Source organism: Odocoileus virginianus, chromosome 14 (assembly GCF_023699985.2).
Source record: "Odocoileus virginianus isolate 20LAN1187 ecotype Illinois chromosome 14, Ovbor_1.2, whole genome shotgun sequence".
NCBI lineage: Eukaryota > Metazoa > Chordata > Mammalia > Artiodactyla > Cervidae > Odocoileus > Odocoileus virginianus.
Window position 1 is genome coordinate 65336430 of NC_069687.1, and position 15821 is coordinate 65352250.

A 15821-nucleotide genomic window follows, 5' to 3' on the forward strand; every position below is an offset into this window, starting at 1 on the left:
AACTCACTGGGTCAAAACATAACAACCAAAACTATTGTTAACCCTCAAATGAGTGTCCATTATGGCATAAGTATTTTATATACACCTTTTTAGTTAATGCTTACAACAACCTTGGAGGGAGCTATGAGCCCTGTTTTACAGAAGACAGATCTGAGGTTCAGAGGAATAGGTGACTTACCCAAGATGACACAGTTCAAGAAAGGTAGAGCCAGGTTCTAGATCTAGAACTAGGTTCTGGTCTAGAACTGCCTAGCTTCTAAGTGTGTGCATTTCACCATTGCATGGAATGCCTTCTGCATTCAGTACTCAGTGGGGTCTGGATTAAGAGGAACAAAGTATGCCAGTCTTTTCAGCAGTTTCCCAGCCTTTCTGGCATGAGGGACTGGCTTCATGGAAGACAATTTTCCCACAGACTGGGGTGGGGGGTGGGATGCTTTCAGGATGATTCAAGCGCATTGCATTTATTGTGCACTTTGCTGCTATTACTATTCCATCAGCTCCACCTCAGACCATCAGGCGTGAGACCCCGGAGGTTGGGGACCCCTGAGTCGTTCAGTCTGGCTGCTGCCCCACTGACACGAATGCCGCAGTGGTGTGTGTGTGTGGGGGGCTCGTCTCTCAGGCAGCTCAGATGGAGGGTGTATGAAGACTAACTTGATTTCGGGTTTGAGTTTCCTATAGCCTTTCTCTGTCTCTTGAGTTGGTTTATTGCTCTTCCAAAGTTTTGGAAGAAGGCCAAGAAAGGCAGGAGGGGAAGGAGAGAAGGGATGGGAGCCTCTTACGTTGTCAGGTCCAATGATGAGTGAGCCGCCAGGGAGAGCTCACAGAGCTGGCAGCCAGGAGAAGTGGGAGTAGTCTTGCGATGCGTTGAGTTCCCACAGAAGCAGCTTTCCTGAGCCTCAGCCTCCTCATGTGTCAATGGAGCTAATGCCAGGCAGCAAGTGGAAAGTCTGGCTTCCCAGGTGGCACTAGTGATAAAAAACCTGCCTGTCAATGCAGGAGACATAAGTGACTGGGGTTTGATACCTGGGTCGGGAAGATCCCTCGGAGGAGGGCAGGGTAACCTGCTCCAGTAGTCTTGCCTGGAGAATCCCATGGACAGAAGAGCCTGGCAGGCTACAGACCATAGCGTCGAAAAGAGTCGGACATGACTGAGTGACTAACCCACCACCACCAGCAGCGGACATGCCCAACCAGTGTCTGATGCTCCCCTCCGGGCAGCGAGCTTTATCTCTTTCTACAAAAATGCACAGATATCAAACACCATTCAAAGAGCTCTTGATCTGCGTGTAGAGTCACTGGGTGATACCAGAAGTCTGAGGTGGGTAGGGGCAGCCTGCCTCAGTTTCCATCCTTCACAGATCACCCTCGGTGCTTTGTAACCGTGAACAGATTCAGCCCAGTTTCCATCCATCCCTCCATCCCCACACTCACCTGGGGTCTTTGCATGAGTTCTCCTTTCTACCTGGGTTCCCATATACACCTCTAAACACCAGTGACAGTCACAACAATAAAAACATCAACAGTGAATGAATTCTCCCTGTATCGAGTGCTTGCTATGGGTAGGCAGCCTGCTACCTGCACTCTACATGTTTACATCTTCTTTCAAGCTCTCCTTCCTTTCATTCCTTTCTTGATTCTGTTTGAGGGTCTTGGGGAACAACATATCAACTCCAGGACAGATAAACGCTGTAAGCAGCTCTAATTCCCAAACCACTTTGGTCTTTCCATTATCTCCTATCCTGAGCTGCCTTGGAGACAAATCCCCATTCCCAGGTCCACTTACACTAGACTTTTCTTACTCTTCCAAGGAGCTGATGTGCTCAGTATTATCAACTTCACTGGACACCAGAAGAAACCATGATTCACCTAGTAACTTACCTAGAGTCACAGAGTCAGTAGGAGGCAAGCCTGGGATTTAAATCTAAGATTATTTGGTCTTCAAATTGAATTCTGTCAAAATAGTAGCTGGCCCCAAATGCCGAAAGGTTATCCTCGTTTTTCTGAACACCCCCACCAACACTGTGCCATCCATTCAGAGGGTCCCCTCAGGCTCAGAGTTCCAGGACCAGGGGTTTCAAGGTGAGTCCATGCCCCCAGGTGGCGCAAGTGGTAAAGACCCCGCCTGCCAACGCGGAAACGTAAGAGACTTGGATTCGACCCCTGGGTTGGGAAGATTCCCCGGAGGAGGGCATGGCAACCCACTCCAGTATTTCTTGCCTGGAAAATTCCATGGACAGAGGAGCCTGGTGGGCTATAGTCCCTGAGGTCTCAAAGAGTTGGATACAACTGAGCATGCACACATCAAAGGCGGACACACAAATCTCTGGTCTATCATTACTCATCACCTATTACATTAATCTCTCCGTTAGTGATAGAGACAACAAATGCTACCAATATTAAGAACTACTACATTTGTTAAGCCTTACTCTGTGCCACATATCTAAAAGGTCCAAGAACACTACAGTGTCGGCATGTGGTTACTCCTTTTCCAAGATGAACAGAGGTCCAACAGGTGCCTCTAACTTGCCCAGGGTAAAAGGTGGGCTATGGAGATACTAGACTTGAAGCAACTCCTGTAATCTCTCTCAGGATTTGGGCAGAGGGACTGCTGCCAAGAGGAACTTTTCTAACGGCACAATGTGCCTCTCATTCTTGCTCCTGCCGAGGAGGAGGCACGGATACCCCAGAAGCAGTTGCTGGGAGATGTCATTTTCCCCACCCTTGCTTGTATTCAGTCAGCAAAGAAATAGGGCAGAGCGCGTTTGGGCCAGGCACACCTCCGGGAAGTCTTCCCAGCTTGCCAGATAAGGAGGGCTGCGGCACACCCACCCTGGTCCTGGCCGGAGTGCAGGCACATTCTGATGTGCTGGGGAGCTGCCCAGTGGACCTTTGGAGATGAGACATTTAACCAGTGAGTTCATCTAAGAGCACGGCCTGTGTCCTTCTGCAATCTTATTCTTTTCTTCCACAGATATTTATTGAAGGCTGACTGCGTACCAGGCCTGGCACTGTGCTACACGCTGGGAATGCAAGTGTTGAGAAGGCTTATATGAAAAGGATTCTGCAAGTACCAACCATGGATAAAAGTAAAAAGCTAGAGGCACGAGTTTGATTTGTCTTACTCTTTCCTGTTGTTGACAAGTCCAGCTGGGGGAATTCAAATTCTGGGCGCTGGAAATGTTTCTGTGCAGCCTAGTTAGAGAAGATAGACTGGATGAGGGGCATGAGAGCCTTAAGTCCCCTGCGCCACAACCGCCATCGCCCAGCAGCCAGCACTGCTGCTCACGCCACTCTACCAGCATCACCGCCAACACCACCCCTGCTGCGACCACCACACCACGAACACACCCTTCGCTGCGCGACTTCCACAGATTTCCATCACCAACACCACTACAGAAGGCCTGCAGCACACGAACGATCAAGCTGCACACTTCCAAGGACGCAGACATGCGTTCGCACATCCAATCACATAAATTAGTCCACATGCTGGCGAACATTGTCATGTGCACCCATTGCATGCACATGCAGTGTACTTCACGGTACTTCAACTCCCAGAGTTTACTCAAACTCATGTCCATTGAGTCGGGGATGCCATCCAACCATTTCACCCTCTGTCGTCCCCTTCTCCTCCCACCTTCAATCTTTACCAAACACATACATGCACATTATCTCATTTAATCCTCATGACAATTCAACGAGTTGATATCATGATTGTTATTACTTCATAGATGAAGAAGCTGGAATGCAGAGAAGAATTAAACAATTTTCTTAAACCATACAGCTCATAAGGGGCAAGTTAGGACTGGCCTTTGGTTCTATGTTACCCAATACACCACATTTTTTTTTTTTTTTCTGCATCAACTCTTAGTAAATGGTTATGGAACAGTCCCCAGTGCTCTCATGTTTCTGCACTAAACCACAATCTTTGACATTCAGGTCCTGTGAGGGGCTCTGTCAGAGTTGTGCCCAAGCTTCTTTGCCACATTCATCCCAATTAGGGAATCCCAAGTTCTCCTGCATCTCTGTGAAATGTCAAGTCAAGTCACCACGTACCAGTTGTGGGCTCAAAACTGTGTTGAGCTTCTTGCAGGAGCTCAGAAGGGCAGAAAGAAAAGTCCCTGTCATTGAGGACAGCATACTCTTAACCGAGAGTCAAGCATGTTTACAGGGAGTGATGATAGAGCAATTCAAGGCAGTCAATTGCTAGATCACGCAGGACAAACATGAGTGCAGTGGGAGGAGCAAATGCGGGTGGAAGTGATCACTGGGAGACTTTCGGGGAGACAGGTTGGGGTTAGAGGGGACAGTCCCAATCCCCACCTACTTTGTCCTCTGCTCATCCTTGCTCTCTGCTGTCTTCCAGAACCCTTTCCCCCACCTTCTGGAACGTGGACAACCTGACCTCCTGTCGCTGCCCCTATTCTCTTCCCTCCCATTTCTGATGATAATCTTTCTGCTGACATCCTCCAAGTCACAAACATGCAAAACATCACTGTTGCTTTTGATTCCATCCCCCTTTCTTGTCCTCTTCACAGATGTTCTCATGCTATTCCTTCTGCCGAGAACTTCCCCACCTACATTCCTGCCTGGCTCAAGCCCAAGCTGTTACCCACTTCAAGTACCACCTCTTTCAGCCTTCCTCTCTAATTCTCTGACTGTGTCCCTCTGGAAGAGATGCTTTCTCTCTCTCTCTCTCTCTGGAAGCTCCGCAATGTAACACAATTTGCAGTTGAAGACAGTTAGATACCTGGACACAGACTACCTTGGTGATTAAGGATTCAGATGCTGGAGTCAAACCCTCTGAGTTCAAATCCTGGCCTGTCCGTTTCTGAGAGAAGAGATACTGGACATTTCCCTCCTTAGCCCTCAGTTCTTCAGTTATCTGTAAAGGGGCACGTAATAGTGCTGACTGCCTTGTGATGCCATGAGGTTATATAAAAACCACGCTGTTAAAGTGTCTGGCACGCAAAGATCTATAGATTTGTGTTAATATTATTATTGTCACTAGCATGAAGCTCCTTGAGGACAAAGATGGTGCCCTACATTGCTCTCATCTCCTTCTGGCAGTTTCCCCTTCAGGGGAAAGCAGATGGGAGCCTGACTTTGAAATCATGGGGCGGCATTTGGGAGGCTCCAAAGAGCTCTGGGACCATAGTCCTTTATGTCTCAGTGCAGAAAAGAATTCAGCGAGAAGCAAAGTGATAGATAAGAAGTGATAAGAAGCATCCTATTTTAATAAAATAGGATGCTTGTGAGGCTTACAAGTGGGCAGGTGAGGGGGTGATGCACCCTGAAAACTTACTGGGCTACAGATTCATAAACAAAGGAAAAGTGGGGAGGAGAAGAACTTCTTTCTCTTGAGTAGACATTATGCTTCTATCATCAGCTCCTCCTTCAGGTTGAGCAGGGGAGTTTTCTTGTCCCTACCTGATCAAGCGAGGGCCACAAATTACTGTTTTTTATGTGTGCACAGAGCATGTCCTCGGATCATCAACTACTGAGCTCACTGGATAGGAGGTGGGTCTCACGTCCCATTGTTTCATTGTCTGAGACACGATCCATGCTTCTGTTGCATGGTTTTGTTGCTAACCAAGCCCGCTCTTCATTTCATGGTTAAGTAAACCTACTTTCCTGAGTAATCACTAACTTACACATGGTTGTACTGTTATCTTCATTTTGCAAATTGGGAAATTGAGGCTCCAGTGATTAGAGAGCAAGGATCTGAAGCATGCCCAATTTAAAGGCAACTCCTGCTTGTCAGAGGACAAGCAGGCCTCTGACCCCCAAGAAGAGGCTGAACAACTGTGGCTGCTTCTGAGCCCATCTGCAAAATGAAGACAGCGACACAACTATTACAGGACTACTACAGACATGAAGAAGATTCGGTGTGCTGAAGGCTCTGGGGCACGGCAGGCCTTCAAAATTCAGAATTCCTCCTCCTCAAGCAGTGCTTATCCATCTCTCTGATTTCTACCTTACACAAATCTATTTACCCTGGATAAGTCTTGATTAAGGCTTATCATGTCTTAATAACTTGATAGGAAGTTCAGGTTATTAAGAAGGAATAACTTGAACTTTCTATCAAGGAAGCCTCCTACAATAACTCAGATTGTTCATTCGCTTTCCGACAGAGGCATTCTACCAGGCCCCCCAGAAAAGGCATTTGACTTTCAAGCTTCAGGCCCTTCCTTTGTCCATTAGATTCCTACTAACTTCTGTCGAATCTTCTGGCTTCAAATCCCACACAAAGGCTTTCGCACAACACCCAGGTGACCAGCCTGCTCTGCTATGCTGAGTGCTGTCGTGACGCCCCTTGTGGAGAGAGGTCACTGGTTCCCGTGGCTCTGTCCGCACCTGTCCCGGCCTGTGGTCCTGGAAGCAAACTAGATGAGGACGGACAGTGCCCCTTCATCAAACCTTCAGAGAGCACAGATCTTGGGGGTGCAGCTAAGGTGATGACTTGTGGAATCAAGATTCAGGATCTCTCTTGGCTGGAATAACGTTTTAAATTAGCAAATTAAAAATTAATGGGAGTACATAATCCTACTCCTCTGTTTCATTTAAGGAAAAAAAAATTTAAAAAAGGATCAGTTGCAGAAATGCTCATCTGGGGAAATCTGACTTCCTGGCAATTCATATAAAAACAAGCAATAGCAAATGTCATGTTGTATATTAATGCATATGTATGGAATCTAGAAAAATGGTACTGATGAACCTATTTGTAGGGCGGGAATAGAACTCAGATGTAGACTTGTGGGCGAAGGTGGTGGGGGAAGGAGTGGGGCACAAACAGAGACAGCACTGACATACACACACTACGAAGCCGGTGTATAACAGGGGGCTCAGCTCGCGGCTCTCTGACAACCTAAAGGGCAAGAGGGGGTGGGGTGGGGTGGGGTGGGGGGTTAAAGAGGAAGAGGAATCTATGTGTACTTACGGCTGATTCACATCGCTGTACGGCAGAAGCTAACACAGCACTGTAAAACAATTACATTGCACAAAAAAGTGAAGGGGAAGCCTGGCGTTCAAATCCCAGCTGATGCTCAAGCTGTGTGATTGTAGGCAGATTGCTTGTCTTCTCAGGACTTGTTTGGTTATCCTTTTTTTTTTCATTTATTTTTATTAGTTGGAGGCTAATTACTTTACAATATTGTAGTGGTTTTTGCCATACATTGACATGAATCAGCCATGGATTTACATGTGTTCCCCATCCCGATCCCCCCTCCCGCCTCCCTCCCCATCCCATCCCTCTGGGTCTTCCCAGTGCACCAGCCCTGAGCACTTGTCTCATGCATCCAACCTGGGCTGGTGATCTGTTTCACCCTTGATAGTATACTTGTTTCAATGCTATTCTCTCAGAACATCCCACCCTCCCCTTCTCCCACAGAGTCCAAAAGTCTGTTCTGTACATCTGTGTCTCTTTTTCTGTTTTGCATGTAGGGTTATCGTTAGCATCTTTTTAAATTCCATATATATGCGTTAGTATACTGTATTGGTCTTTAAAATGATATTTCAACCAGAAAGTTTCAAAAGTCCCTACCACTTTGATATATAATCCTATAATTACATATATACATACATGATATATACACACACATACACACTATAATCTGTGCTCTAAGTCAATGCTTCTCCAACTTCAGGGGGCCTCCAAGCCACCAGGAGATCCTGTTAAGATGCAGGATTCAGTAGGGGCCTGAGACTCTGCATTCCTAATGAGCTCCCAGCTGATGCAGAAGCTACTGGTATGAGGACCACATTTTGAGTAGCATGGTTCCAAGACAGCAGTCATTTGCCTCTAACACACCTTTGCTATATTCAGGCCACTGTATCTTGCATGCCTCGTTATGTTTAATCCCCATAGTGACCTTGAGGTAATTACTATTGATATCTTAACTCTCTGGATGTGCATACGAACATTTGCAGAGGCAAAGGGAACTGCCTGAGGTCAAATGGCTAATAAGTGGCACAGCCAGGTTTTGAGTCCAGGTCTGTCTAACCAAAATCATGTGTCCATACCTGCTATTCCACATACATGTGTGTGATACAGATTTAAGCCAATGTTTGGCTAAGAACGGGAAGGAAATTAATGAGAGAGCAGAAGGCAAACATACCAGCAAGTTCTTGCATTTGTTTGTTTTGCAAAGATGACCACTCATCCACCCACTGACTCTGCCCTACCTCACGCGACCCCCTGAAAACACAGACTGATTCTGGTGCCCAATTCTAACAGCCTTGGAGGTATGTAAGTGTTCCATCCTCCTCTGACAGGCAATGATGGCTAAAACAAAGGGAGAAGAATTTAGTTCACAGAAATGATTAGAGCAGAGGAGAGATGTTTAATCCTATTAATGAATCTGCTAATTGGCCTTCTGCCCCCAATCCTTTCATATTCAGGCATCAGATTAAATGGAAACAGATCCAGGGGTGGTTGGGGATGGGGTGAAAAGCATTCTTTTCAAGGCCTGCAGATGGTTCCATATGGCTAAATGAGGTGCTTAGTCTATCCCTGGATGCCTTCTCCCCCACCTTCACACACACACACCCCGTTTTGGCTTGAGGCAAGGTTAGGAGGGAGGAGGCTTGTGAGGTTAAGACCCTCAGGCTCTGGGGTCAGCCAGAATCAGGCTTTGCTCTCCATATGCTGTGAGACATACGGACAAGGTACTTCCCTTCCTGGAACCTCAGTTTCCTCAACAACATGGAAACTGTACTAGGGTCTGTTCTCCAGGGTTGGGTTGTTGTTGTTGAGTCGTTGTGTCCAACTTTTTGCGACCCCATGGACTGCAGCACTCCAGGCTCCTCTATCCTTCACTATCTCCCTGAGCTTGCTCAAACTCATGTCCATTGAATCAGGGATGCCATCCAACCATCTCATCCTCTGTTGTCCCCTTCTCCTCCTGCCCTCAATCTTTCCGAGCATCAGGGTCATTCCCAATGAGCTGGCTCTTTGCATCAGGTGGCCAAGGTGCTGGGAGGAGGTTAATAAAATAACCCAGGAAAGGGTAGAGCAAGGTGCCCAGCAAAGAGCAAGGCCAGGTCAACATTTGCCATCACTATTATTATTAACCCTGGTAGGTGATCCATGTTCTCCTGTCTCATCACTGGGAATTTCTTCCATCATCTAAAACTCACAGCTTTCCATAGGAATCACCAGAGAAACTGCCCAGGATTCTAGTGGCCACAGTTGGCTCTGGGGCCCAGAGGGGTGGACTCAGAGGCCACAGGTCCAAGGCACAGAAGTGACCAAGGAAGGCCCAGCCACAGTACAGATGGAGCAACAGCGGAGGAAGGGACCTGCCCTGAGATGGGACAAAAGGCAGCAGCAAAGCCAGTGCTGCCTCAGGTTGCTCAACCACCTCACTTCCTGTGAAGCGCAGTGCTTCCTGTCTCCCGGGGCCCCTCCACAGCCCTATAAGGGAGACGGGGGGGACGCTGTCATGGTCCTCATTTCAGAGAGGAGCAAACGGGCTCAGAGAGGTTCATCTAAGAAGTCACAGGGTCAGAGTTTGAGCCCAAGTCTCTTACTTTAAGCAGAGGTCCTAACCATTGCACACCCTATTCCTAACTCCCTGATCTGAGTTGAGCATGCCTCCCACTGGCCCTTAGTGCCCCAGTGAAGCTTTCAGCTTCACTTGGAATAACAAGAATTAACCCAGTGTTCTCTTCCCATGGCTAGGGTATGGGACGTCAGTGATGGCCCAACGGATGACAGCTACTCCCAAAAGATGACCCACTTGAAACACTACCAGGAGGAAGGAGAAGCATTTAAAGTCAGGTTGTCTGAAGGTCCCAGGGCTCTCTCAGTCTTTCAGACCCACAGACACACACACACAGGCTCCTTCTCTCTCCCCCAATACTGTTCGTCCTCTGCCTGATGAATGGGAACATCACCTCCAGGGCCATTACGTGGCACTTTGCAGCTCTTCTCCCCATGAGCAGCCCCGAGTTCCTCACCTGTGCTGCCGCATTCCTGTGCTACTTGGAGCCATCCAGGACTCACCCTGGTCCACCCATCCTTACCTCTGGGCAGACAACACCCATCAGCAGCAGGCCTTGACAGGGGCCCTGGAATAAGACTCATCCCCGAGAGCTAGTCAGAGGTAAATGTGTACATCCGCAGTCACATAATGCCTGGAACTGTAGCCAAGGGAAGAAGTGGTAACTGTCGGGGAGCAGGGCAGAGAGAAATGTACTTTGCCTGCAAGAGCTTGGGAGCAGGTGATATTGAATGAGGTCTCAAAGGGTGTATAGGAGTTTGCAATAAACAGAGAGGAGGAAGTGGAAGAAGAGTGGGGAGGCCAAAGGGGATCTTGGGTAGAAACATCAGGGAAGTAATGTTAAAGGACCCATGGGATTGTTTAGTGAACAAATAACTAAGTGGAAAGATACACGGATTTTTTTTTTTTTTTTAATCTCACTCAGACAAAATAAAGGGGAACGTGAAATACAAGGGAGGCCATTGTGGGTCAGTCTTCACTTTAGTTTTTTGAATGAATCAACAAAAGAGTGAAAGCTGAGAGATATTTTCCCACCTTCCCCAAAGACACCACACTCTTACTGATATCCAAAAAAAAAAAAAAAGACCAGGACTCTTCTTAACTGAGTTTATAATTTTCAGCTATCCAAAAAGCAGTATATCTTCTACATTTACTGTTAACTAGCTGGGCTAAGGCTTCCTGTACCACTGACTCCTTCCAAGTTTCACAATAGGGGGCTTAGATCCAGGATTTGGGGAGCAGGGCTATCAATGCTTTTCATGCAAAGATACTCTGCTTTCATAGCCTTTCTGGGACTTCATTAATCAATCATTAGTTTGTAGATTCATTCATGCATGCATGCACTCATTTCTTCAATCATTCCTTCTGTCATTCATTTGATCCTTCATTTGCTTCGTCACTCATCTATTCATTTCTTTAACTCTTCATTCATTCAGTCACTCATTCTTTCACTCACTTGTAATGTATGCACTCATTTGCACCTTGACAAAGCAAAACCTTTTTAGATATACAAAGAGGTCTAAGACAGGTCCTTTCCCAGGGACCAGGCAAAAACTCCCACTGATTTTAGGCAGCAGTCCTTTCACTTCCATCCTTCAGTCTTTTCCATCTCCCAATCCTTATTTGCCTTGAGCTCCAATAACTCGCTTCTGGGATGGAGGGACCAGAGCTGTGCCTGACCCTGGGTGGGGTCTTCCATACTTATGTGACTCTCAGGGGGCTAGCAATCAGGAACAGTGCTCTCAGCATTTCGCTGCTAAATGGTAAACAGGCTTAGTACAGTCCCTGGACAAAGCTAATTCAAAGCCAGCAGACCAAATAACAGAATTCATTTCAGGGAAACGGCTGGTAACTGAAATTCCACAGGGAAGCTAACTTTTCCTTCAGGGTTTGCAATTCTGGGAAATAACAGAGAATGGCCAAGCATTCCATTACTTATAAGTTCCTCTATGGAAGATTTATGGAATACCTAGTATGTGCAAGGAACCAAGATGGGGGCTGTGATTCTAGGAAATAACAGAGAATGGCCAAGTATTCCATTGTTTATAAATTCCTCCATGGAAGATTTATGGAGTACCTACTATGTGCAAGGAATGAGGATGGGGGCTGTGAAGAATGATTCAGAGTAACTCAAAGTTAACATCCTGAGGGTGGGGGGAGGGGCTAAACCTCCATCAGTTGCCTTATTTAAAGCATGACTTGAGAGTCAGGAGAATGTACCTCTAAAAGATTAAGGAATTTAGATGGGAGAAGTTGCTTCTTTCTGGGGCTTGGGGAAGCCTTCCTGAATGTAGAAACAGCTGAGTGGGGACTTGAAACGTGAGTTGAATTTTAACTATTATACAAGGAAGGGGGGAAAGGATAACACAGAGCTAAAGGGACAGACAGAGATGCAGAAACAGGTAATGCTCAAGACATGGACACCCCCGAAAAGCAGCATCCCTCTTCTAGACATAAGAACACTGGCATTTCCACGGTGAAATGACCTGCCGAAGGCCCCTTGAGTCCAGGGCTGTGTGACGGCAGCACTGCTGCTTCCCTCTGTCTCACTGCCTCCCGCCGGTCTCCCAGACTTTTCCTCGTTGAACATGCTGCTGTGAGAACAAACCACACCTGACCTCATCGGGAGTAGTGTGTTCCCACAGGTTCTTTAAAATTCCAAGATGCTCACTGATCTAGGAGTGAGGGGAACAGTCCCGTATTTGTCTCTAATTTGCCATGTGGCCTCAGAAAAAGCACCTAAAAGCCATGAGATTTTGTTGGCTCATCTATTCAGTGAATACCCTGGAGACCCCAGGCTCAGCCCTCGCTGAAGGTTCTGAATGCCTTCCCTCGACCACAGAGGACTGATGGCCCAGCCACCCCTACAATGTGCTGCTCCCCCTAAATTCTCCTGCCCCTCCCTCCACAGGTCCAGCTGCTTCCCCTGTGCAGTCCTCCTCTGATCACCCCTGACCTGCCAACCCTTTAAGCTCAGAGCCGTGTCCTTTGTATGACAAGCACATACAAAACTATTAGCGCCAGAAACCCTATCTGGAATGCAGAGTCTGAATCTCTAAAGCAGGACTTCTCCCATTCTTAATTAAAGACAAAGATTCCAAACAGAGAGAAGGACAGGAAATTAATGTGAAAGTTTTTCATTCAGTGACACAGCTCCTAAATTATTTTAGATTTCTATTGCTTTCTGGAAACTCTCCCTGAACACCTAGGTTGGGCTAGTCACATCCCTGCCCTCGGCACTAAATCTTGTGGAGCTTTATATGTATATGATTCCAAATTATGTTTCCAAAACACGCAGGGTATTTGTTGACTAAGATACAGTGCTTTCAGGAACAGCCACAAAGCGGAGGTCAGCGGGGGCTGCGGCAATAGGATCAGCATCTGAACGCATGGGATTTAGGTCCTAGCTTCCTGGACCCGGCAGGAAGAAGGCTCCAGAAATGAGTGGTGAGGATTCCCACAGGCACAGACTACTTCCAGGATGGCTTACTCTAGGCATTTGGAAGCTCCAAACAGTAGAGCCATAAATTGAATAGTGGTTAAAATTTGCTGACTACGTATCATGTACAGAGCTTGTGCTAAGCATTTGATTTGCATTATCCTGAAATCCACACAACACAATAGCTATTTTAAGATTGTAACTACTACTGTCCCTGTTTTCTAGTTGAGAAAAATAAGGCTTAGTCATACAGTTAGTAAGTGGTAGCGCCTGGATTTGAACCCAGCAGGAAGATGGATTCCTGAGTTGAAAAATCTCCACCACTCTCTTCTGACGGCTTCTAATTAGATCTGAGCCTGAGGTCTCAGAGATCATAGTGGCAGCTCTGTGAAGAACATCAGCAATAGAAATCTACAAATTTGAGAGCCAGATGGAAGCTGAGAAAATGTCTCATGTAATTTTCCCCTTTAACAAAGGTGAAACTGAGGTCGCCAGGTGGCAGAGATCTGACCCAGAAGTGATCTCTGATCACTAGTCTTAACAGTTAGTTTCCAAGCCCCCCCTCTCTGCAGAAAGGGTCTTCTGCTGATCAGCCTTCCACTGAGCAAGACAGGAAGATAAGTCACTGCTCCAGGTAGAATGGTTGGGGGAGTGTATGGAGCTGTGTATGCGAGTGTGCTAAGTCGCTTCAGTCGTGTCTAACTCTTTGTGACCTGACGGACTGTAGCCTGTCAGGCCCCTCTGTCCACAGGATTCTCCCGGCAAGAGTACTGCAATGGGTTGTCCCGCCCTCCTCCAGGGGATCTTCCCCACCCCGCATCTCTCACGTCTCCTGTATTGGGAGGCAGTTTCTTTACTATTAGCCCCACCTGGAAAGCCTGTGTGGAGCCGGAGCCCCAGACAATTCCAGCCAGTGTGGAGGGGCTTTGTGCAAGTGGGGCTGAGTGGACACCCTGGGCTCAGCTTGTCAATAGCCCTGGACCTGCAATGAGCTTCAGACAAGCATTATTCTGAGAGTTACGTGAGAACGGGTGGATAAAGCACCGACCACTGTGTCAGGCACACAGTGGGGGCTCGCTGAGTGCTGGTGGACCCTCTTTCCTTCCTTAGACTCCTTGGAGAGAGAAGCAAAGCGCTCTGGCCCCAGGGAATCCTGCAGGAATTTGTCCAGGATGACCTGGAGTTTTGAGTAGGAAGAGGGAATGGTGGGTGGCAATGTCTGAGTGATGCCTGAGCTCTTCATCTCTGCCCAATCCTTTGTGAGGACTGTATCCTCTGTATCCTCCATATCCATTGTTCAACTGACCTTGGCATCTTTCAATAGTCTCCTCTGGGTCTCTGGTGGGTGCAGCCAACACAGTAATCCAGGCATGGTCCTCCCTCTCTCCACTCCCACCTCAATCTCTTTTCTGCCTAGAGATAGTTCACCTGTCCATTTTATGAATAAGAAAACTGAGGCTCAGACAGGTGAAGGGATTTTCCTGAAGTCACATAAGAAGGGAGTGATGGGGCTGAGGTTTGCACTCAGACTGTTGGGCTCTAGGGTCCAAGATCTTTCTGTGACACCTAGCTGCCTCCCAGGATGCAAATCCTTGAGTTTCTTGTCCCCACAGTCCCCTGGCCCCTGGGTGGTCAGATGGTGGCGGCGGGGCACGGGGGGGGGGGGGAGTCCAGGACTTGGATCTGAACTTTGTCCCCAATCATCCATGAGGAGTGGGGCTCAATGTCAAGGTTGTAGGCCAGGGCTTGCAGACCTCTCCTGCCTAGGAATAGTAAGAAGGCAACCAGTTCCTTTCCTGCCAGAAGGGTGTATAACTCAGCTGGATACACAGGTGGAGGCCTTTTCCCCATGTTCTAGGCTCTGAATGCCAACCCAGCTTAATCACCTAAGAGCTTCACGCAGAGATCTTATTCCTCAGTATTCAGCCAGCCTGAGGTCTCTGTGGACTGGGCCAGATGCTAAGACCCCTCGTCGAGAAGTTATTCATCAAGAGGTAGCTCTGTGATACAGACTTCCCTAATGAACCAGGAAGACCAAGCAAGTCCTGACAGTGGACTCACTGTGCACCCTGGGGTCCACCATTATCCTAACGCTGACCTAATCACCAGCCAGCATAAGGGATAGCTCTAACCCTACCTGGAGCCAGAACCTGGGCTCCAACAGCAGAACTTAGAGGTTTAATGGTCAGGTTACTTAAAATCTTTCTACCACTCACAAGAGTATTCGAGTATAAAATCCAAACAAACCAAACCCACATATTCTTTTTCTTAACTGCATCCAGTGTCTTTATTCCAACAACCAACTTTGAAGCAGGTGGAGAGGAGGTCTGCATAGTCCCCCATGGCGCAACACATGTTTTCCCCAACTTCACGTGGACCCGCTGGGCGACTGTCCCACTGGTGAGACTGGGCTTATCTCAGCTGGCACCCAGGCAGAGAAGGGACTCCAGGATATTATGCTTTCTAATCCCTGATGTTAGCTCACCTCTCCGCCAGACCTTGACAGTGCCCTCAGCTCCTCAGCGGTGCCCAGAGCGTGGCAGCATCTCGTGTGATGCCCCGGCTCCTGACACCCTCAGCCACCAGCACACGGCCTTGGAAGTTTTACCACCTGACAGCAGCTGATTCCTTTTGGCTTGCAGAGGTTTATTGGGGTGGGCAGACAGCACTCTCTCCCTGATGACTGACCCCCAGGTCTGCATGGCATCGCTGTTCAGGGTGAATGTGTGGGCACCCTCCCCGGATGCCCACAGCCGTCTATGGGAATGGGGAGAGCTTCCCAACATTGACACCCAGATAATTCAGCCCCCCACCCCGTGATTTTGCCTCTGCCTTCTGCGCTGAGAGATTCCCCCAGGAGTAGGGTCGTGGTACCTGGT

General features: G+C 47.9%; 1 protein-coding gene across 4 annotated transcripts in view; it reads right to left on the minus strand.

Annotated features, from left to right (window-relative positions):
• Positions 1 to 15821, minus strand: part of KCNIP1 (potassium voltage-gated channel interacting protein 1) — a 396292-nt gene that overhangs the window by 233232 nt on the left and 147239 nt on the right. The gene's annotated exons all lie outside the window — the stretch shown is intronic.